Here is a 22,225-nt window from a genome sequence, read left to right as displayed (position 1 = left end):
GATTATCAAATTAACATGGTGAATTGTGGGGCTGAATGCAGTGCTTTCATTCATGGAACAGACTATGCCTGGAGATGCTTCTAATTCACATGAGCCATAACAATGAAACTTTCTTTCTAGAAAAAGGTTAATCCTGGGAGACTGTCAAGGGTACTGCGATTTTATTTGTTAAATAACTTCTTCATGGTTTCTAAATAGAAGCCTGTTTCAGAGTTAGCTCGATGACTACTTGGGTTTAAGCATGGCCCACAGAAGGCTTTCTCCACCCCCATTCCCCCAGCAAGCATCAAACCAGTCTCTCATGATAGCTGTTGTAAATCACTAACAGTGTCCTCCTGTGAGTTATTTAAGACACAGTGAGGACCTGCCATGAATCACATCCCTTCCCCCGTTGTTCCATGTGTGGTGCTGTTGAAAATGATGGTAGATTGCACTTCATGTGTTCATATGGAATTAATGCCAAAACACAATGAAACGGTATTACCTACCACATCTCAAAGCGTTCATGCTTCTGAGAATCAGCTTCAGTTCTGTAATGTGAGTATTTGATGTGATCATGATGGTCAACTTGATACGAAGAAATCGAGGGAGGCATTGACATTTGACATGGAGGAAGGTGCTCCTTTCTGCCCTCTGCTTTGTCAGTTTAATGGGTCACTACCTCTGGACTCTGGTTTTCTCGTAAGCAAAAATGGTATTAAAATTTCCATATATACATTTATCATATGCTTTGAAGTAGTGTAACATTTTTTCATTCATGCATGCTAGCATTCTCAAACATTTATTGAGCTTTCGCTGTATGCCCAAGCACCAAGCCAGGTACTGGGGATAGAGAAAAATGCTGTGGTGCCTACCCTACAGGAGCTCAGAGTGGAGAGTAGGGAAATAAATCAGTCAACAATTGTGGTGGGATCTGTTAATGGCTGTGATGCAGGTGTGTTCAGGGAAGCATGTGAATCTACAGATGGAGAACTGTATATGTTTTTGTAAAGGGCAAGGTGTCCAGCAAAACCTTCCTTTGGAGGCTCTATCTGGACTATACATATCTTAGCAGCCTTAGAGTGGTAAGGGAATTATTCTTCTACAATCCTAACAATGACTGAATCATCACAATGATTCACTCAAAAGCATATGAAGGCATTTATTTGTAACTTAGTTTAGAAATGTTGTATTAAAAGTGATCAAAAATTTTAAAACTTTTTAATAGGATAAAACTTTATCTATGAAGAATACTGGTAGTTAAAGAGCAACAAATTCCCTGTCTGTGCCTGATAAACAAGCCCTTCTGCAAACAACCCTACCAGGCTTTTGCTTGCAAAGGTAACTCAATTGACTGTCACTGTGAACTGATTCTTTTTAGCTAAGAACTAGAAATAGGTTCTTGTGCTATAAGGATCAAATGTTGCCTAAATAACTCAAAAATTACTCTTTGCCAAAGCTTGCAAATGAATACACTCTCCCGAGGGAAGACATTTTTACTTTTACTAATGCATATTGGAGAAGGAATACATCAAGGTAGGTGTCATTTGCCACTTGGGATATAAATGATAGCTTCCCTTGGTTTGGGAGTTAACACAGAAATTTTGAGAACCACAAAATCACCGTCTTTAAACCTGAGTAGGTAAACAGTTCAAACAAGGATTTTTCTCTCCTAGGAATGATGGCAGCTATATCCAGCAGAGCCCCATCCTGTTCTCTTTTTCTAGCTCTGCAGGCTTGAAAACTGGGTCTGCTCAGATTAACCATCCCAGAAAACCTTATGACTTTATGGGATATAATTAAGGACCTTAGCTGAGTATCCCCACTTTGTACCTCAGGGGTAGCTGCCGTTGGCTATTTATATACAGAACCATGAGGAGCACAGGCAGAGCTGAGAATAGCCTTCACTTAAAATATCAGCCCCAGCAGATGTCATCAATTACATTGTGTGCGGCTCAATAAAAATGGGAGGTTACTCTATCAGCGCTGACACCACTTGGTGAAATATAAACCACAGGCATGGAAGATGTAGTGCATTTCATCTTCCAGAAACTAGGAGGATTACTGAACTCCAGTGGAAGATGACAGCCAAAGAGAGGAGTCATTTCCTCTCCTCAGCTGAAAAAAGAATCAAACATAGTTAAAATGGGTTTGTGGTTAGGGAAAAGTTTTAGTTTGTAGAAATAGAACTTGTTGAAGAGTGTCTTCAGAGTTTCAGATGACAAATATGGTTTAGGATGGGGATGGAAGGGGCTTCATGATGGAGGTGGGTGTGGAGTAGGCTTGGAATATAGAGGGAGAGGAGGGGAGGGAAGGCCCAGCATAGAGAATTCTGGTAATAGTGTAGTCAGAAAGGTGGATTTGAAATGGGTTGAGGGGACATTCCATACCAATCAGCCAAATTTGAACTTTGTTTTCTTGGCAGTGGGGTGCCATAGAAAGTCTTTGAGCAGGCGAGTGACATGATGAGGGCAGTATTTTAGAGAATTTGGTTTGGTGACAACAGCTATAATTAGGAACCCAAAAACATACTTGCTAAATGATGTCACTCCTCTAGGACTCTTGGGTAAATTCTTCATGGCATCATTCGTTGCCTTGGAGCCCTGGGCCCTGGCTGTCACCGGTGGTCAGACTTATCAATTCAGCTCTCCAGCTTGACCTCTGAAATGCCCATGCAGCTTCTGATTGTCGTGTTGGTGTGGTGAATAGTTAGAAGACTCAAAGTATTCAAGAAATAGTTACTTAGCTGTAATTGCTTCTCTGCTTAAAGATATTTACTGAACTTTGAACAACAGGGCTTCATGGAGCGAGTGCTATCATCATGTAATTGACTCTAAGGCAGTTAGAAGAAAAGTATCTCACCTGGTGCTCTCCAGTGATGAGACTCAGAATGTCTTTAACTTGTTATGTTTAAGTGAATCTTTAATGTTTCTGTCAGTGGAGTATAATGGCCATCAACTTCAGACTTTTCTAAGAATTCTTCCTGAGATTAGGGTAAAGTGGCATAAGTAGTATATCCTTTTGTCTTGTAATGATTTAATGCCAAATCTCCTCACAGAAAGGATGGACAGGAGTTCAGAATTGAAGGCAATGATTAACTCAGGTGAGAAATTTCGCTTGTGAAGTCCACAAAGAAAGACACCGTGCAGAGAGAGTTGGGCAGACTGCACAGTTTGAGAGAGCCATGGGCCAATGCAAATGGGTTTCTTATCTTGCATAGTCAGGAGAAATGAAGGCCCCCGGATGGACCTTCAGAGGGCTGGCTGAGGCTGCAGAGCTCTGGGGTGATTCCAGAGCTTTTGGTTGCCTCTGCCACTTTGCCTTGCCAGCACCTTCCCTTAACTGGTCCCTGACAAACTCAGGAGCGCATATGAGGTTAGTACTTCTCAGTGGGGATCTGGGTCAGCAAGATGCTTCCCCAAGAAAACCATTGATGGTCAAATAAGGGACACACATGTACCCTCATCTCTTGAAGATTCACATGCTCATTATCAACTTAAAAACTCTGAGGCGTCTTTCAGTAAAGAAGCCCATTTAACCTATCATTTTCCAAATTTGCCTGTGACCATATTTTCAATTTTTTTCCACTACACACCTATCAGATACTCAGAGGAGGTAATGTATTTGGCATGATACACTTTGGTAAGTGCAGTCTGGGGTCTTAGGGTTTGGAGTCAGATTCTCCAAGTTTAGAATTTGACTCTGTCAGTTACTAGCTGTGTGATCCTGGGCAAGTAGCTTAACTTCTCTGATTCTAAATCTTCCTATCTGGAAGTGGCAATAATGATAAGTACTTTCAACAATAGCACTGAGAAGATGAAGTGAATTAATATACCTGGCATATAGGAAGTGCTTGACAAGTGATCAGCAAGTCATTGATTGTTTTCATTCTCTTCCTATTTAGCAGCCTCTCCTAGTGGCTTTCTTCCCATTCCACTCTGATTTTATTCCCTTCTCCTTTTGTTCCTTTCTGGTGGCCTTCCAAGTTGTGATGTTCTGAAGCTCTCGGAGCTACGCTGACACTGGCTTGTCTTAACTAGTGTTGGGGCATCGTACCGGTACACTCCAGATCCCCATTATTGGAGCTGAAGAGTTTCAGGCTCTTAATGTGTTCATTCCTTCCTTCATTCCATAAGCAGTTACCAAATGCCTGATGTTTAAATGCACTGAACTGGATAATAGGGACAACACTAAGGAAGACATCTCTTGGGGGACACTCCCAGTTATCAGTCCTCAGAGACATCCATCCAAAGTCCTACTGGGGGTAGGGAAGTGAGTAGAGTTGGTCTGGGTAACAGGGAAATCCTTAATATGTCAAGTGTTTATACAGGTGACAGGTCAGTTTTAGTTGAGGTGATGTTTTTTTGCTATGCCTTGGGCTTATGCAGTCTGTGCCTTTGGTATGTGGACCAGGCTCCCTGATGCTGTACAACCAACACTTGCTGGTAACAGTTACCTTCAATACAAATAGTAAAGGTATTGTCACAAAGATTGTATCTTTTGCCTTTAAGTGAGATGGCTTGATGAGGGTCTGGAGGGGAATGAAAGATAGAATTTATTGAACCACAAAGCTGTTGTAAAAATAAAATAAAGTTAATGCTTTGGGGATTCATTGAATAGGGGGTGAACATACAGCAAAGTGAATTCTAACAAGGTGTTTCAAAGCTTCCTGACTAGTTCTTTTAGAAGAAGAAAATGGAAACTTATTTATAGTACTTTTGCTGAACAAAAAGATTTTTTTGTGCACTGGAGGGTTTGGAAGGTAATTTATGTATATAACCACTATACTACTTTAGAATAAAATTCTGATTACATGAAGATGTCTCAAAGTGATGGAACACTAACAGGTTCTCTGCTGGAGGCAGGGTGCACTCAGGAAAGAACCTCCCCAATTTATTTGGCTATGAAGTTCCACTAGAGGAGACAAGCCACTGTAGGACTAATGGCTGGAGAGATTTAGCATGGGACTTTCCTGAGACAAGTGGGTTCCTTTAAAGTGGAATCAATGATCGCTTTAGATAAAGTGTATAGACATTGGTTTTAAAGATGATGCTTTTTATTCTGGAGTGAATACTAATCATTCTTCCAGAGCAGACTGGCTGTAGATAAACCTCAGATGTTGCTGGTGATCTTCAAAGCAGCATGTGAACTTGTAGAAATTGATCTCCAGATAAAAATAAAACTCAGAGAGTCAGGGGCCCCTTTCACTCATGCTGTTCTCGTGAATAGAAGAAAAGAAAGACCTCACCCTTTGACTTCCAGTCTATTATACCAAGATCCTGACAAACTCAAATCCTGACCAAAGCCCTGAACTATTTTGAGGCAAAAATTCTAAAACTCAAAAGGAGGGAGTTCTTTTCATGTTCCAGCTGTGTTTCTGGAACCACCAGCCCAGTGGATTATCACAGCATTTGTGTTTTGCCAAGGTCTTAAAGGGTGCCTGGGGAGTCAAGATTGCTTATTTCTAAAAATCTTCCATAGAAGGGGAGTTTTCCTTCTCTAGATTAATCTGAAAATTTACATAATAGGCTTAATAGAAATCTTAAGTCCCCATAGCTTTCTTCATAATGTGGAGTTTAGCCTCACCCTAAAAGAACTTCTGATTAGCATTTATAGGGCCTTGAAAGTTTTTCAGTTTTTTTAAGAATTTGTTCACCTTATCTGATCCCTGGAGCTGTGGATTTTCAGAGGCAGCTGGCCTCATTTGTGGGAAGCATCTTAATACTTTTCTCCTGGCTCGCTCATGTTTGGTCTGGTTGGTTTCTCCCTCTCACCTTTGCCTTTTCCACATAATTAGGAATATGCTTTCCCCAACAGCAACTACTCATCTTATTCACATTAACCTGCTCTCTGCCCCAGACACGCACACTCGGCTCCAGCCTAATTAGCCTGTTCCCACTGCCATCTTTTCTTCTGTTTCTTCATTGTGACAATAAGATAGTCGTATTTAAAAAAACTTTTGGAGTATTGATTTTTAAACATTCTAATTCAGTACTCCAGGGAAGAAACAGAAAGCTATTAATTCAAATATTAGTGTGCTCCTACTTTAACTCAGTCTTTCTGCCTTGATGTTTGATCAAATTGAATGTTTTCTCTTTTGTCTTTGTCTGCCTTTGCGTGTTTGCTTATTTTAGAGAATAAAACATCAGCTTTAAAATTTGAATCTCATGGGTGCCCCTTCTTCTTTCCCACTTTCTTTTCTCTAAAGGTGACCATATCATTAATTTGCTTTTCTGTTCATGTCCTTATGTTTTTATGTCATGTATATGTATACAGGCAATGTTACATTATATATTTTGCAATAGAAATTAATGTTTCCCTCTCTAATCTGTTTATTCCACTTAACATTGCTTTTGAGGTAACTTTTTGATAGTTGTTGATCTAATGAATTATTTTATCTTGTGCTATTCTATTGTATTAATATATCACAATTAATTCAATTATTCCCCCACTGATGGATGTTTCTCTTGGCTCCATCTGTTTTGCTATTGGGGCTGCTTTTTCTTAGTATTTTTAAATGTAAACTGCTTGGCCTGAAGAGTGTGGGATGCCAGGAGGAGCGCTGAGGTGGGACATGGCTCTGCCACTGTTAAAATGTGCAACTTTGGGCAAATCACATGTCCTTTCTGGACTTTAGTTCACCCATCTCTGAAATAAAAAGGGTAGATGAGATAGTTGCTGAAGTCCTTGGGAGCTATGGTAGTTAAGTTTGGGCAGAATAGTTTTCCATATATGTTTTCTCATAAAGGAAAAATGAAAAATTTGAAGCATGATGCTCTTATTTCAAAGGTTACAGTTTGGCTAATGAGTTATGAATATACTGTAACTGAAATAAAACCAATGGAATTAAATGGGCCTTTTAACCATCAGGGGTGGAGAGGGCTCAGAATAAAAAGCAAAAAAGGCCAAAGAAGTCTCTTCCTACAGAATCCTATGGGACACTGTGAGCTGTAGAGGAAAGGGCAAGAGTTGAAAGTGCTCAAATCAAATCTTGCCTCTCCCATAAGCTTATTGTATACATTTGAGTCATTTGACTTATCTAGCCTTTGTTTTCTTTTTTTTTTTTACTTTCATGTGTCTTTACTTTTCATCTGTTTTCAGTGTTTTTTTATTATTATTATACTTTAAGTTCTGGGGTACATGTGCAGAATGTGCAGGTTTGTTACGTAGGTATACATGTGCCATGATGGTTTGCTGCAACCATCAACCCGTCATCTACATTAGGTGTTTCTCCTAATGCTATCCCTCCCCTAGTTCCCCATCCCCCAACAGACCCCAGTATGTGATGCTCCCTTCCCTGTGTTCACATGTTCTCATTGTTCAACTCCCACTTATGAGTGAGAACATGCAGTGTTTGGTTTTCTGTTCTTGTGTTAGTTTGCTGAGAATGATGGTTTCCAGCTTCATCCAGGTCCCTGCAAAGGACATGAACTCATCCTTTTTTATGGCTGTATAGTATTCCATGGTGTATATGTGCCACATTTTCTTTATCCAGTCTATCATTAATGAGCATTTGGGTTGGTTCCACGTCTTTGCTATTGTGAACAGTGTCGCAGTAAACATATGCGTGCATGTGTCTTTATAGTAGAATGATTTATAAGCCTTTGTTTTCTTATCTGTAGAGTGGGTCTAATCACAGCTGTCTTGTAGGCCATTTGTGGAGAGATCATGTTTGCAAAGAGCCAAGGAGTAGGTATGTGGTATGTTCTCTACAAAGAGCATTTCTTCCTGCTCAGTCAGTTCTGCCAGGAACTGTGTAGGTTCTATTTCCTCACTGAGTGCTGGGGTCGGCTATGAGATTGTGTTCTGGCTTCACCCTGACTTCACAAAGAGCTCTCAGGACTCTGTGCCCCTAGAACCAAGGAGCAAAAGCCATTCTGGATTGTGCTCCACCCTTTGGAGGGAATTGTAGTGAATGATGAAGGGTGGTAAAATTCTCCCTGCAATTATGGGGCACTGCAGCTTTCTAATACTGTGTTTAAGAGGTTCTTTCAGCACGAACGAATCCATTTTAAAGACATGTTTATTACCTTTCCCCAAACTCATAAAATGTGGTGTTAGTTGTATAAAAGGGGGGAAAAGCCTTCCTGTTAATCCACCTGCTAGAACAACAGTCCCTGAATTAATTATATTGTACTTGTTGAGTCCTAATGAACCAGCCTTGGTTTGGGAAAATTCTCAATAGGGAAAAAAATGTCAGCTGAATTTTAAAATCAATCAATAATGCTGTTAAATTTTTCTCATTTGAGAACGTAGAATGGATTATTGCATTTTCCCAATCAGGAAATGGCTGCTTGGAGAAAAACCTGCAGGCATCACCTGCGTCCTCTACAACTTTCAGGCCTGAGATGGGGGTTTTGTTTTGATAAGCTCCTCAATTGTACTGTGTAGCAATTAACTGCTGGAAACCTGTTAAATGTTCAATCTGCCCCAGAAACCATGCCTGATGAAAGGCAATGTGGTATAGTGGAAAGGCCCTGGGGCTTTGCAGTCTCAGAGAATGGGTTTATTTTCTAGCTCTTCCCTCTAATAGCTGTGTGTACCTAAGTGGGTACCTCAGTTTTCTTATCTGTAACATAGAAATTATGACATTTATTACACATGTGGCATGAGGGGTAAACCTCCTGATTCAATCTCAGAATGCACATGAAAAAGGCAAGAAAGCTTTGGCAGGAGATAGAGTACTGCTGTCTTCTTCTGGTGTTTCATATTGGGAAGGATCTTAGTGGTTTTTGATATCTCTGCCTATTCCACAAGGGTGTGAGCTCATTGATCAGTTAATCATTGAATCAAGAACTCACAGACTTGGTGAGGACTGTGGAGGGGAGTGTGACAGTGCTCTCCTCAGGGGGCTTGTGGTCTACAGAGCCAAGAGACACACACGAAATAAAATCACTCAAAGGATGTGTTTGAGGTGCCCTGACAGAAGCTGGCAGAGTTGGGGCTCAGGCCAGGAATTAGCCCTTCCTGGTTGAAGGTCAGGAAAAGGATCCTAGAAGAGGTGACCTGGGGCCTTTCTGAAGATGGGCAGATGTTTGGAGGTAGAGACGAAGGGGAGCATCTGGTGGGGAGAAATGTTTTCTGATAGCTTATCGCTCAGTGCTGCAGAAGTGAAATCTGATCATGCTTTAGTCCTTTGGGGCTTCTGTTCTAACACCATAGACCGGGTGGCCTACAAACAGTAGAAATTTATTTCTTACAGTTCTGGAGGCCAGAAGTTGGAGATGAGGGTGCCAGCATAACTGGGTGCTGGTGAGGGCCCTCTTCCAGGTTGTGGATGGCCACCTTCTTGTGTCCTCATGTTGGGGGAAAGAGAGCTCAAGAACTCTGGGGTTCCTTTGATAATGGCTCTAATCACATCCAAGAGGGTTCACCCTCATGACCTAATCACCACCCAAAGGCCCCACCTCTAATGCCACCACATTGGAGAAAGGATTTCAACACATAAATTTTGGGGGGGACACAAACATTCAGTTCAATGCAGATGGGATGCTTCTTTTAAAAATACTTTTGTTAAGAGATATGAAGGAAATGTCAATCATTACTTTAGTAGGCTGTTTCACTTTTTCCCTTTGTCTCTCAAGTCTCATTCTGCTAGGCACCTTGAAACACCCAGAGCAGGATTGCAGATAGCAAGGTGGGCCTGATGCAGTAACACTGGGAGTGGTGGGACTCGGACAAACTAACACCCATGCCACCGGCAGAGAGCACCCCTGACCCAACTCTAGCTGACGATGGTTATGAGGGCTTGGGTCAGCATTCTAAGGACTATGGATTGCTCAAAGGCAGCTGGAAATGAACATTTGTTTTTGTGTGTGAAACTTAATTCTTCAGTGCTGGAAAATCAATTATTAAAAAAAATACAGCAAGAGGGTAAATGTGCCTTTGGGCTATTTGTGGCTTCTCTTCTTGTCTTTTGCTTGTGGCACGTGTGTGCTGGAGGTTGATGCATCCTTGGGGTCCCTCTGACTTGGTGCAGCTGCGTAGCCCTTGGGGTGGAGGCAGTGCCTCGCAGAGTTCGGGACACACTGCCTGAGCAGAAGTTGTCTTTGTTGGGACTGTGCTCAGAAACCACAGGAGCCCGCAGTGGTTTGAATGTGTTCCCCCCACAAGCATGTGTTGGAAACATAATCCCCAATGCAATAATGTTGAGAGGTGGGGCGTAGGGGAGCTGTTTAGGTCATGAGGGCTTCACCCTCACTAATGGAGCCATGCCTATCTATTGTAAAAGGACTTGAGGCTGTGAGTCTGACCTCTTGCCCTCTGTCACCATGTGATGCCTGCCCCCATGTCCTGAGACAACAAGAAGGCCCTCACCAGATGCAGCCCCTTGATCTTGGACTTCTCAGACTCCAGAACCATAAGCCAAATACATTTCTGTTTGTTATAAATTACCCAGTCTATGATACTCTATTATAGCAGCACACAGTGGACCAGTACAAGGCCTAAAGCCACTTGTAATAAGCATAAGAGCCTGAATTGCTATTTCTGTGTGGCCTCCATCACCTGGAGATGGAGTGGTTTAGCCTTTAAAAGAGGGAAACATAGCCCATGCCCTCATACATGCACACATGCACAAGTCTCATACTCAAAAATCCATACAGAATATGGTGCCACCAGGATTTAGAAACATATGCCAGTTCCCAAAGAACAAAAGTGGAACCCATGTGATCTCAAGAGTGATGATGTGAGGTGCTGAGTTTCCTTGCTGCCAGGAGGGTGTGGGTAATTCCATGGGCACTGGCAGCCTGGCCAGGAGGAACTGCTTAGCAGAGGATGGGTGCTGTGTACAGTAGATGGCCCTGCACTGCTCATCTTCTTCTTTGGCTCCAAAATTCATGGTAGAAAGGGCTAGAGAAGGTGGAAAATGTTAGTTGCAGTCATTGCCAAGGCAAGACAATCCCTAATTAGGTGAAAAATTATCCTCCGAGCCCACTGGAGCCACTGTGACATTCAGGTCCTAAATTTGCCCAGGGTTGTGTCACTCTCAGGCCCTTGCCCTGAACTCTGCTCTACCTCCCCCTTTCCCTTCCTAACTTCAATATATGGTAATCAATGCACTTGAGTTCTCCTCCTGCCTTTACTTCACGTCCATGAATGCTCACTTTCCCTGCAGGAACTTACTTGAACTGTCACTCAGTGGTCCTTGAATCTGTAACCAAATACATGATAACCCAATATGTCTTTTTTTGTTTTTGTCTTTGCCTCATTCACCAAAAAACAACTTATAGGCATATGTAAGTGTCAAGTGATAACACGAATAGATGAAAACATTTGAGTATAAGAAAAAACATTTGAGTATAAGTAAATTAAAGGCATAGCAAAGCCATGCTATGTATGTTGTTACTCCATCACATGCCCAGTGAGTTTCTGGATACTTCTGTAACTGGGCTCAGAGCTTCCTAACAAAGCAGAGAAGGACACACAGAGCACTATGTTCCCATGATGTGTAAACAAGGCTGGCATTCAGGAGAAATACAGGTATTCATAGTAGTGAGGCCAGAGATGCTTTCCTCCTGTGGGTTCTCAGAAGGGGGTTTGTCAGGTTGGCCCGTGTTCCCGCCAGTATCTGGCAGTGAATACCCCAGTAAGCTTTTATGATTACTTCATCCAAGATCTTTCAGTATACAATGATGTTTAGTGCCAAAGTACAGTTCTATAAGTTAACTCAATAATTCAGAGTGCACTGTCTTCTAAAGGCCTGGCTTGATACATGGACGAAATTGACAATATCAAGAAGAATGGTTGGCCTGCATCTCCATCAGGGAATACTCTGATTGTTTTGTTGCTGGTAACTGATTAGCATTGGGAACAGAGAGTTCTGGGCTTTTCCTGGCAGGAACAAGGAGTTCAGATGATCTGTGCTGCCAATTAATGGAAGCATATGGTTCTTCTCTCTTCAGCCAAATGGCAGGCGGAGCCAGTCTTGTTGGTTAGACATTCAGAATCCAAACTAGAGCTTTGATGCCTGACTGCATAGTTACCTTCCTCCATGCTAACACTGTAGATTAGTTCAACCCCACAGGCAAATGATGGATTAAGAATGTCAGTATTCTTCCCTATAGGCCACCAGAGCCAAGGGCAGTGTTATGTGGAGCTTCACAGTGTAGTGTGAGCTTTACGCGGGTGGGAAATGCTTTCCTTGCACGCATACGTACATATTTACATATGTTCCTCAAACGTGTATGGATGCTGATGTGCTCAGTAAAATCCACATCTTAAAGACATTATCAAATCCATATTAGATCTTGTCATTATAAAATTCTCAGCAACTAACAGAATGATTAGCATGATAGCTACCTTTGGAGAGGTCAAGGGGAGGTGGAGTTTATAATTTTTTTTTTGACAGTGGAAAGGGTTTCTCATGGTGGAAGAATTTGGGCACGTTACCACAGTGCGTACATGCAAGAGTTTCATTTTGTAATGTTTTCAAGCAGGTATTATGAAACAGCCATAAAAAATACCAATAGAAATCCACAGAATGCCTAATTTTAAGCCACATCTCTTTGCGGTGACCCTGCTAAGATAAAATTATTTGTAGGAGAAAAATATACCCTTGGGAAAAAATATAATTTTTGGATATAAGCCATGTAAATGTTGGCAGGCATCTGCTAATAATTATGATTTTTGCTTTTAGCGAGGTAAATCCTGAGTTGTTATTTCTACCAGTGATTAGGCAGGAGGAGAAATTCCCAGTTTGTAATGATAAAATTATACTGTCAGATTAAGAGTGAGCATTCGTCAGTCTGTTCTCATAGCAAGGCACAAATTCCTTCACCCAGAAATGGTTTCGAGTGCTTTATGAATAGTTTTAAAAGCAGGGGTAGCATGGTGGGACACCTAGAACTGGGGGCAGCCTCAACATAAGCTGGTGCAGTGTGTGGACATTTGAACTCCTTCAGACATAATAGCCATACCTGGATATTTGTAGGTTGCTCACAGGGAGTTGAGGATTCTATTTGGTTCCATAGGGTAGCCCTAGAATTAGAGGGTGGGAGTTGCAAAGGGATGGCTTTTGGCTCAATCCAAGTATGGCATTTTCATATCCCAAGCTGTGTGAGGGGGTAGGCTGCCATGGAGGAGACTGAGACACCGTTCCTGGGATGTGTACATGTAAGAGTAGACAGCCACATGGCTGGTTTGATGTAAGGGAAATTGAACATTGGACGAGGACAGAGATACTATTGAGATTGTTTCTGACCTTGAGTTTAGGCAGTTCTGTGATAAGGCAGGACTGTTGAGAGGTGATAATTTGTTTTATACAATGACTCTCCATAGAATTTCCTCAAACAGCCTGCCTAATTGGTATGTCTGAGGTAGATTCAGTTTACCAAAGTTATGTCTATGCAGCTTGCAAGAATATCTAATAAGTAAATTAGGTCAATCTTTTACAATCAAAGCCTCATTTATTGCAAATACAAGGGAGTAAGAAAGAAAAATGGCAGAATTACTGGATGTTCCTAGTAAAGAAAAGCAACCTACTCACTCATTGTAGAGCTTCAGTTTCATGAATTTAGAACTAACCTATTGCTCTGAGTGAATTCTATTGTCTTTGGTAAGAAAAGCAGGCGAATAAATGATGTTGGTGCCCTCTTTTGTCTATCCAGAGCTGTAGATGCGGACATACGTTTCCAAAGGCAGTGTGACTTCTCACTGTGAGGCTCATGTAGAGGGATTTTTGTCCTCTAGAAAAGGAAGTGCTTTTGCCTGACATTCAGGTGCTTGGGGAGGCAAGTAGCGGGTGAATAAAGAATGGCATAGGAAGTCATTGTCTTTACAGAGTAACCACCGAGGACCTGGAGGGGGTAGGTTAGATCCCTACAAGTTCCTATGCGTGTCCCTACCAGTGTGCTGTTGTCCAGCTTCGAAGTGTGAAGCCGTATCCACAGATCCATGCCACAGCCCCAAGGGCATGCTCTTAGGGATTCCTGTCTTCTGACTTAGCTCATGTTGTTTGAGAATTGAAGTGCATGCCAGATTAATTGTAGCTTTGTTAGTGTATCAAGTAACAACTTCTTACATTTTTAGAACATCATGCTATCTCAGACACCAAAGAAAAGGCCCTACCACTCTCAGATGAAGAGGCATTATTATGTGTTTGGAAACTATGTGCCTAGTGTTTATATCTGGTCAACAATGAGCTGGCCTGCCCTGGAAGAGAAAGGGGAAGAACTGTTTCTGTCTGCAGGGATGTTCAGGCTGAAGTATGACAGGGCAGGGATCAGTCAGGAAAGATAATGCCTGACATTAAGTAACTCATGCTGTAGGAACTTTTGCATACAATATTCTAGGAACTTTTGCATACAATATTCTCAGTGGCTGCTGTGTGATCATGACTGCCATCCACATTTTTCTCCATTGCTCTGTATTGCTCTATATGTGTACCATTTTTCTTAGAACCATGCTCTCCTCTATGAGTTTGATTCTTCAAATGTACCAAATGGAAAATTACCCTGCTGGTATAAATTTCCAGATAGCATGGGGGGAGATGGGAGAATTGTAATTAAGAAAGTGAATTAGGCTGGGCACGGTGGCTCGTGCTTGTAATCCCAGCACTTTGGGAGGCCGAGGCGGGTGGATCACCTGCAGTCAGGAGTTTGAGACCAGCCTGGACAACATGGTGAAACCCCATCTCTATTAAAAATACAAAAATTAGTTGGGCATGGTGGCAGGCGCCTGTAATCCCAGCTACTCAGGAGGCTGAGGCAAGAGAATTGCTTGAACCTGGGAGGTGGAGGTTGCAGTGAGCTTGAGATTGCACCACTGCACTCCAGCCTGGGCAACAGAGCAAGACTCTGTCTCGAAGAAAAATAAAAAAGCAAATAATATGTCGAATACGATCCTAATTATGTCAGAGTACGTATCTGACAAATGCTTGTATTTGCATATAAAATACCTGAATCAGTACCAAATCGTAATGTATTATCTCGGAGGAATGGGCTGAGAGGGGTATGAGGAATTTACTTTTTGCTTCATAATTTTTTTATGCTATCTAAACATTTTACTGTGAGCTCTCTCATGCAGTCATCTAAAAGCCCATCTGTGGCACCATTTTGCTAGTGCCTACATAAACAGGTCTCACCCAGTAGTTTTCTTTAGTTCATTCATTACTGAGGGGAACCCATCTATGAGTTTCATGGATTGAAGGTGACCACTCAGGCAGGGAGGCTGCTCTGTCGAATCGGAGCATCAGCCTTGTGTTCTATAAGGAAGCTCTTGGAAATAATCTGATTTGGCTTTCTCACTTCACACAGGGGGAACCAAGGCTAGAGAGAAGTCACTTGCCAAAAACCCCCCAGCTAGTTACTGGCCGATCAGGACTAGTCTGCAGTCTCCTGGCTCCTAGTCTTGCAGTGAGTCCCATCAAGACAACAATGGGAAGACAAGTATGATTGTTTTCCTGAAAACAAACAGGCAAACAAACAAGAAAATAGTTTATTGTGTGGGTGGGGTTGGTTGGGATTCACTTTGAGGAATAGGAGGTGTGAAAGATGAGGAGGGGTGAGGACTTTACGTTTTCAGTGGCTTAGTGATACAATTCATTGGTTTTCAGTGCGTGGCCCTCAGACAGCTGTGTGGTCTTTACCCGAGAACTTGTTAGAAATGCAAATTCTCCATCCTCACCTCAGACCCTGCTGCATTAGAGACTTTGGGTGTGGGGGCCAGCAATCTATGTTGAAACAAGCCCTCTGGTTGATTCTGATGCAAGCTCAAGTTTAAGAAAATGCTGGTAAGGTGGAAAGAAGCTGAGACTCTGCTTTTTGGTGTTGCTATGCCATCAGCTGGTGTGTAGGGTACGTCCCAGACTTCTCTGGGTCTGTAGAATAGGGGTGGTGCTACCTAACTTGCTGAATTGGTGGAAGAATCAGTGAGCTAATACAGGCAATTGTGATTTGTACAGTTTTAGCCCAAGTAATCCAGCTTGGAACATTTGTTTGCTCTGATCTTCATGGACTAGTAAATATCCCTGGTACTCCCTCTTATGATATGCCTCTGAGGCTACTTTCATTTACTTCCTTTCTCTGTAGCATAATACAGCCTGTTCCTGAATACTGAAGCCATTCCGTGTGTCCTCTCGAGGCTCTCTTGGAAAGATTCAGCTTCCCAAGGCTCTGCACATAGGGGCAAGCAGCTCGTGTTGGCAGGCAGTGGGGAGGATGTAGCTGAGGGAGCATTCAGGGAGGCTGTGCAGTGGGGCTTCCCCCACTTCTATGAACGGACTCAGACATGCCATTGACCGTTAAAAAAAATCCTGATTTCAATGTTAAAATGTGAGAAGTAATATTAAAAAACTAGTATGTGCTAAGCATTTCATACATCATTACGTTCAAGCTTCATAACTGCTCTGTGGAGTGGAGGCTGTCTATTATTGTACCTATCTTACAGGAAAGGAAACGGAGGCTCAATTAAGTCAGTTTATAGGGCAGGAATCAGCAAATTTATTTTTGTGAAAGGTCAGATAATAAATATTTTTGGCCTTTGGGGTCCATATGTGCTGCAACAACCCAATTTGGCCTTGTAGAGGGAAGCTGCCATTACAGTATGCAAATTAGTGGGTGTGGCTGCATTTTAATAAAATTTCATCTGTGGAAACTGAAATTTGAATTTCATAAAATTTTCGGAGGGGAGGAGCCAAGATGGCCGAATAGGAACAGCTTCGGTCTACAGCTCCCAGCGTGAGCGACTCAGAAGACGGTGATTTCTGCATTTCCATCTGAGGTACCGGGTTCATCTCACTAGGGAGTGCCAGACAGTGGGCGCAGGTCAGTGGGTGCGCGCACCTTGTGCGAGCCGAAGCAGGGCAAGGCATTGCCTCACTTGGGAAGCGCAAGGGTCAGGGAGTTCCCTTTCCAAGTCAAAGAAAGGGGTGACGGACGGCACCTGGAAAATCGGGTCACTCCCACCCCAATACTGCGCTTTTCCGGCGGGCTTAAAAAATGGCGCACCACGAGATTATATCCCGCACCTGGCTCGGAGGGTCCTTTGCCTACGGAGTCTTGCTGATTGCTAGCACAGCAGTCTGAGATCAAACTGCAAGGCGGCAGCGAGGCTGGGGGAGGGGCGCCCGCCATTGCCCAGGCTTGCTTAGGTAAACAAAGCAGCCTGGAAGCTCGAACTGGGTGGAGCCCACCACAGCTCAAGGAGGCCTGCCTGCCTCTGTAGGCTCCACCTCTGGGGGCAGGGCACAGACAAACAAAAAGACAGCAGTAACCTCTGCAGACTTAAATGTCCCTGTCTGACAGCTTTGAAGAGAGCAGTGGTTCTCCCAGCACGCAGCTGGAGATCTGAGAACGGGCAGACTGCCTCCTCAGGTGGGTCCCTGACCCCTGACCCCCGAGCAGCCTAACTGGGAGGCACCCCCCAGCAGGGGAACACTGACACCTCACACGGCAGGGTATTCCAACAGACCTGCAGCTGAGGGTCCTGTCTGTTAGAAGGAAAACTAACAAACAGAAAGGACATCCACACCAAAAACCCATCTGTACATCACCATCATCAAAGACCAAAAGTAGATAAAACCACAAAGATGGGGAAAAAACAGAACAGAAAAACTGGAAACTCTAAAAAGCAGAACGCCTCTCCTCCTCCAAAGGAACGCAGTTCCTCACCAGCAACGGAACAAAGCTGGATGGAGAATGACTTTGACGAGCTGAGAGAAGAAGGCTTCAGACGATCAAATTACTCTGAGCTACGGGAGGACATTCAAACCAAAGGCAAAGAAGTTGAAAACTTTGAAAAAAATTTAGAAGAATGTATAACTAGAATAACCAATACAGAGAAGTGCTTAAAGGAGCTGATGGAGCTGAAAACCAAGGCTCGAGAACTACATGAAGAATGCAGAAGCCTCAGGAGCCGATGCGATCAACTGGAAGAAAGGGTATCAGCAATGGAAGATGAAATGAATGAAATGAAGCGAGAAGGGAAGTTTAGAGAAAAAAGAATAAAAAGAAATGAGCAAAGCCTCCAAGAAATATGGGACTATGTGAAAAGACCAAACCTACGTCTGATTGGTGTACCTGAAACTGATGGGGAGAATGGAACCAAGTTGGAAAACACTCTGCAGGATATTATCCAGGAGAACTTCCCCAATCTAGCAAGGCAGGCCAACGTTCAGATTCAGGAAATACAGAGAACACCACAAAGATACTCCTCGAGAAGAGCAACTCCAAGACACATAATTGTCAGATTCACCAAAGTTGAAATGAAGGAAAAAATGTTAAGGGCAGCCAGAGAGAAAGGTCAGGTTACCCTCAAAGGGAAGCCCATCAGACTCACGGCGGATCTCTCGGCAGAAACCCTACAAGCCAGAAGAGAGTGGGGGCCAATATTCAACATTCTTAAAGAAAAGAATTTTCAACCCAGAATTTCATATCCAGCCAAACTAAGCTTCAGAAGCAAAGGAGAAATAAAATCCTTTACAGAAAAGCAAATGCTGAGAGATTTTGTCACCACCGGGCCTGCCCTAAAAGAGCTCCTGAAGGAAGCGCTAAACATGGAAAGGAACAACTGGTACCAGCCGCTGCAAAATCATGCCAAAATGTAAAGACGATCAAGACTAGGAAGAAACTGCATCAACTAACGAGCAAAATCACCAGCTAACATCATAATGACAGGATCAAATTCACACATAACAATATTAACTTTAAATGTAAATGGACTAAATGCTCCAATTAAAAGACACAGACTGGCAAGTTGGATAAAGAGTCAAGACCCATCAGTGTGCTGTATTCAGGAAACCCATCTCACATGCAGAGACACACATAGGCTCAAAATAAAAGGATGGAGGAAGATCTACCAAGCAAATGGAAAACAAAAAAAGGCAGGGGTTGCAATCCTAGTCTCTGATAAAACAGACTTCAAACCAACAAAGATCAAAAGAGACAAAGAAGGCCATTACATAATGGTAAAGGGATCAATTCAACAAGAAGAGCTAACTATCCTAAATATATATGCACCCAATACAGGAGCACCCAGATTCATAAAGCAAGTCCTGAGTGACCTACAAAGAGACTTAGACTCCCACAAATTAATAATGGGAGACTTTAATACCCCACTGTCAACATTAGACAGATCAACGAGACAGAGAGTTAACAAGGATACCCAGGAATTGAACTCAGCTCTGCACCAAGAGGACCTAATAGACATCTACAGAACTCTCCACCCCAAATCAACAGAATATACATTTTTTTCAGCACCACACCAGACCTATTCCAAAATTGACCACATACTTGGAAGTAAAGCTCTCCTCAGCAAATGTAAAAGAACAGAAATTATAACAAACTATCTCTCAGACCACAGTGCAATCAAACTAGAACTCAGGATTAAGAATCTCACTCAAAACCACTCAACTACATGGAAACTGAACAACCTGCTCCTGAATGACTACTGGGTACATAACGAAATGAAGGCAGAAATAAAGATGTTCTTTGAAACCAACGAGAACAAAGACACAACATACCAGAATCTCTGGGACACATTCAAAGCAGCATGTAGAGGGAAATTTATAGCACTAAATGCCCACAAGAGAAAGCAGGAAAGATCCAAAATTGACACCCTAACATCACAATTAAAAGAACTAGAAAAGCAAGAGCAAACACATTCAAAAGCTAGCAGAAGGCAAGAAATAACTAAAATCAGTGCAGAACTGAAGGAAATAGAGACACAAAAAACCCTTCAAAAAATTAATGAATCCAGGAGCTGGTTTTTTGAAAGGATCAACAATATTGATAGACCGCTAGCAAGACTAATAAAGAAAAAAAGAGAGAAGAATCAAATAGACACAATAAAAAATGATAAAGGGGATATCACCACCGATCCCACAGAAATACAAACTACCATCAGAGAATACTACAAACACCTCTACGCAAATAAACTAGAAAATCTAGAAGAAATGGATAAATTCCTCGACACATACACTCTCCCAAGACTAAACCAGGAAGAAGTTGAATCTGTGAATAGACCAATAACAGGAGCTGAAATTGTGGCAATAATCAATAGCTTACCAACCAAAAAGAGTCCAGGACCAGATGGATTCACAGCCGAATTCTACCAGAGGTACAAGGAAGAACTGGTACCATTCCTTCTGAAACTATTCCAATCAATAGAAAAAGAGGGAATCCTCCCTAACTCATTTTATGAGGCCAGCATCATTCTGATACCAAAGTCTGGCAGAGACACAACAAAAAAAGAGAATTTTAGACCAATATCCTTGATGAACATTGATGCAAAAATCCTCAATAAAATACTGGCAAACCGAATGCAGCAGCACATCAAAAAGCTTATCCACCATGATGAAGTGGGCTTCATCCCTGGGATGCAAGGCCGGTTCAATATACGCAAATCAATAAATGTAATCCAGCATATAAACAGAGCCAAAGACAAAAACCACATGATTATCTCAATAGATGCAGAAAAAGCCTTTGACAAAATTCAACAACCCTTCATGCTAAAAACTCTCAATAAATTAGGTAGTGATGGGACGTATTTCAAAATAATAAGAGCTATCTATGACAAACCCACAGCCAATATCATACTGAATGGGCAAAACCTGGAAGCATTCCCTTTGAAAACTGGCACAAGACAGGGATGCCCTCTCTCACCACTCCTATTCAACATAGTGTTGGAAGTTCTGGCCAGGGCAATCAGGCAGGAGAAGGAAATAAAGGGTATTCAATTAGGAAAAGAGGAAGTCAAATTGTCCCTGTTTGCAGATGACATGATTGTATACCTAGAAAACCCCATTGTCTCAGCCCAAAATCTCCTTAAGCTGATAAGCAACTTCAGCAAAGTCTCAGGATACAAAATCAATGTACAAAAATCACAAGCATTCTTATACACCAACAACAGACAAACAGAGAGCCAAATCATGAGTGAACTCCCATTCACAGTTGCTTCAAAGAGAATAAAATACCTAGGAATCCCACTTACAAGGGATGTGAAGGACCTCTTTAAGGAGAACTACAAACCACTGCTCAAGGAAATAAAAGAGGATACAAACAAATGGAAGAACATTCCATGCTCATGGGTAGGAAGAATCAATATCGTGAAAATGGCCGTACTGCCCAAGGTAATTTACAGATTCAATGCCATCCCCATCAAGCTACCAATGCCTTTCTTCACAGAATTGGAAAAAACTACTTTAAAGTTCATATGGAACCAAAAAAGAGCCCGCATCGCCAAGTCAATCCTAAGCCAAAAGAACAAAGCTGGAGGCATCACACTACCTGACTTCAAACTATACTACAAGGCTACAGTAACCAAAACAGCGTGGTACTGGTACCAAAACAGACATATAGATCAATGGAACAGAACAGAGCCCTCAGAAATAACGCCACATATCTACAACTATCTGATCTTTGACAAACCTGAGAAAAACAAGCAATGGGGAAAGGATTCCCTATTTAATAAATGGTGCTGGGAAAACTGGCTAGCCATATGTAGAAAGCTGAAACTGGATCCCTTCCTTATACCTTATACAAAAATCAATTCAAGATGGATTAAAGACTTAAACGTTAGACCTAAAACCATAAAAACCCTAGAAGAAAACCTAGGCATTATCATTCAGGACATAGGCATGGGCAAGGACTTCATGTCTAAAACACCAAAAGCAATGGCAACATAAGCCAAAATTGACAAATGGGATCTAATTAAACTAAAGAGCTTCTGCACACCAAAAGAAAGTACCATCAGAATGAACAGGAAACCTACAAAATGGGAGAAAATTTTCGCAACCTACTCATCTGACAAAGGGCTAATATCCAGAATCTACAATGAACTCAAACAAATTTACAAGAAAAAAACAAACAACCCCATCAAAAAGTGGGCGAAGGACATGAACAGACACTTCTCAAAAGAAGACATTTATGCAGCCAAAAAACACATGAAAAAATGCTCATCATCACTGGCCATCAGAGAAATGCAAATCAAAACCACAATGAGATACCATCTCACACCAGTTAGAATGGCAATCATTAAAAAGTCAGGAAACAACAGGTGCTGGAGAGGATGTGGAGAAATAGGAACACTTTTACACTGTTGGTGGGACTGTAAACTAGTTCAACCATTGTGGAAGTCAGTGTGGCGATTCCTCAGGGATCTAGAAATGGAAATACCATTTGACCCAGCCATCCCATTACTGGGTATATACCCAAAGGACTATAAATCATGCTGCTATAAAGACACATGCACACGTATGTTTATTGCGCCATTATTCACAATAGCAAAGACTTGGAACCAACCCAAATGT

The 22,225-nt window shown here is 42.1% G+C and overlaps 1 protein-coding gene across 1 annotated transcript in view; it reads left to right on the top strand.

Moving 5' to 3' along the window:
• SPOCK1 (SPARC (osteonectin), cwcv and kazal like domains proteoglycan 1) overlaps nucleotides 1-22,225 on the top strand; it is a 525,708-nt gene that overhangs the window by 232,572 nt on the left and 270,911 nt on the right. The window lies entirely within an intron of this gene.

This window comes from Gorilla gorilla, chromosome 4, assembly GCF_029281585.2.
Source record: "Gorilla gorilla gorilla isolate KB3781 chromosome 4, NHGRI_mGorGor1-v2.1_pri, whole genome shotgun sequence".
NCBI classification, from domain to species: domain Eukaryota; kingdom Metazoa; phylum Chordata; class Mammalia; order Primates; family Hominidae; genus Gorilla; species Gorilla gorilla.
This window is presented reverse-complemented; position numbering and strand designations above follow the sequence as displayed.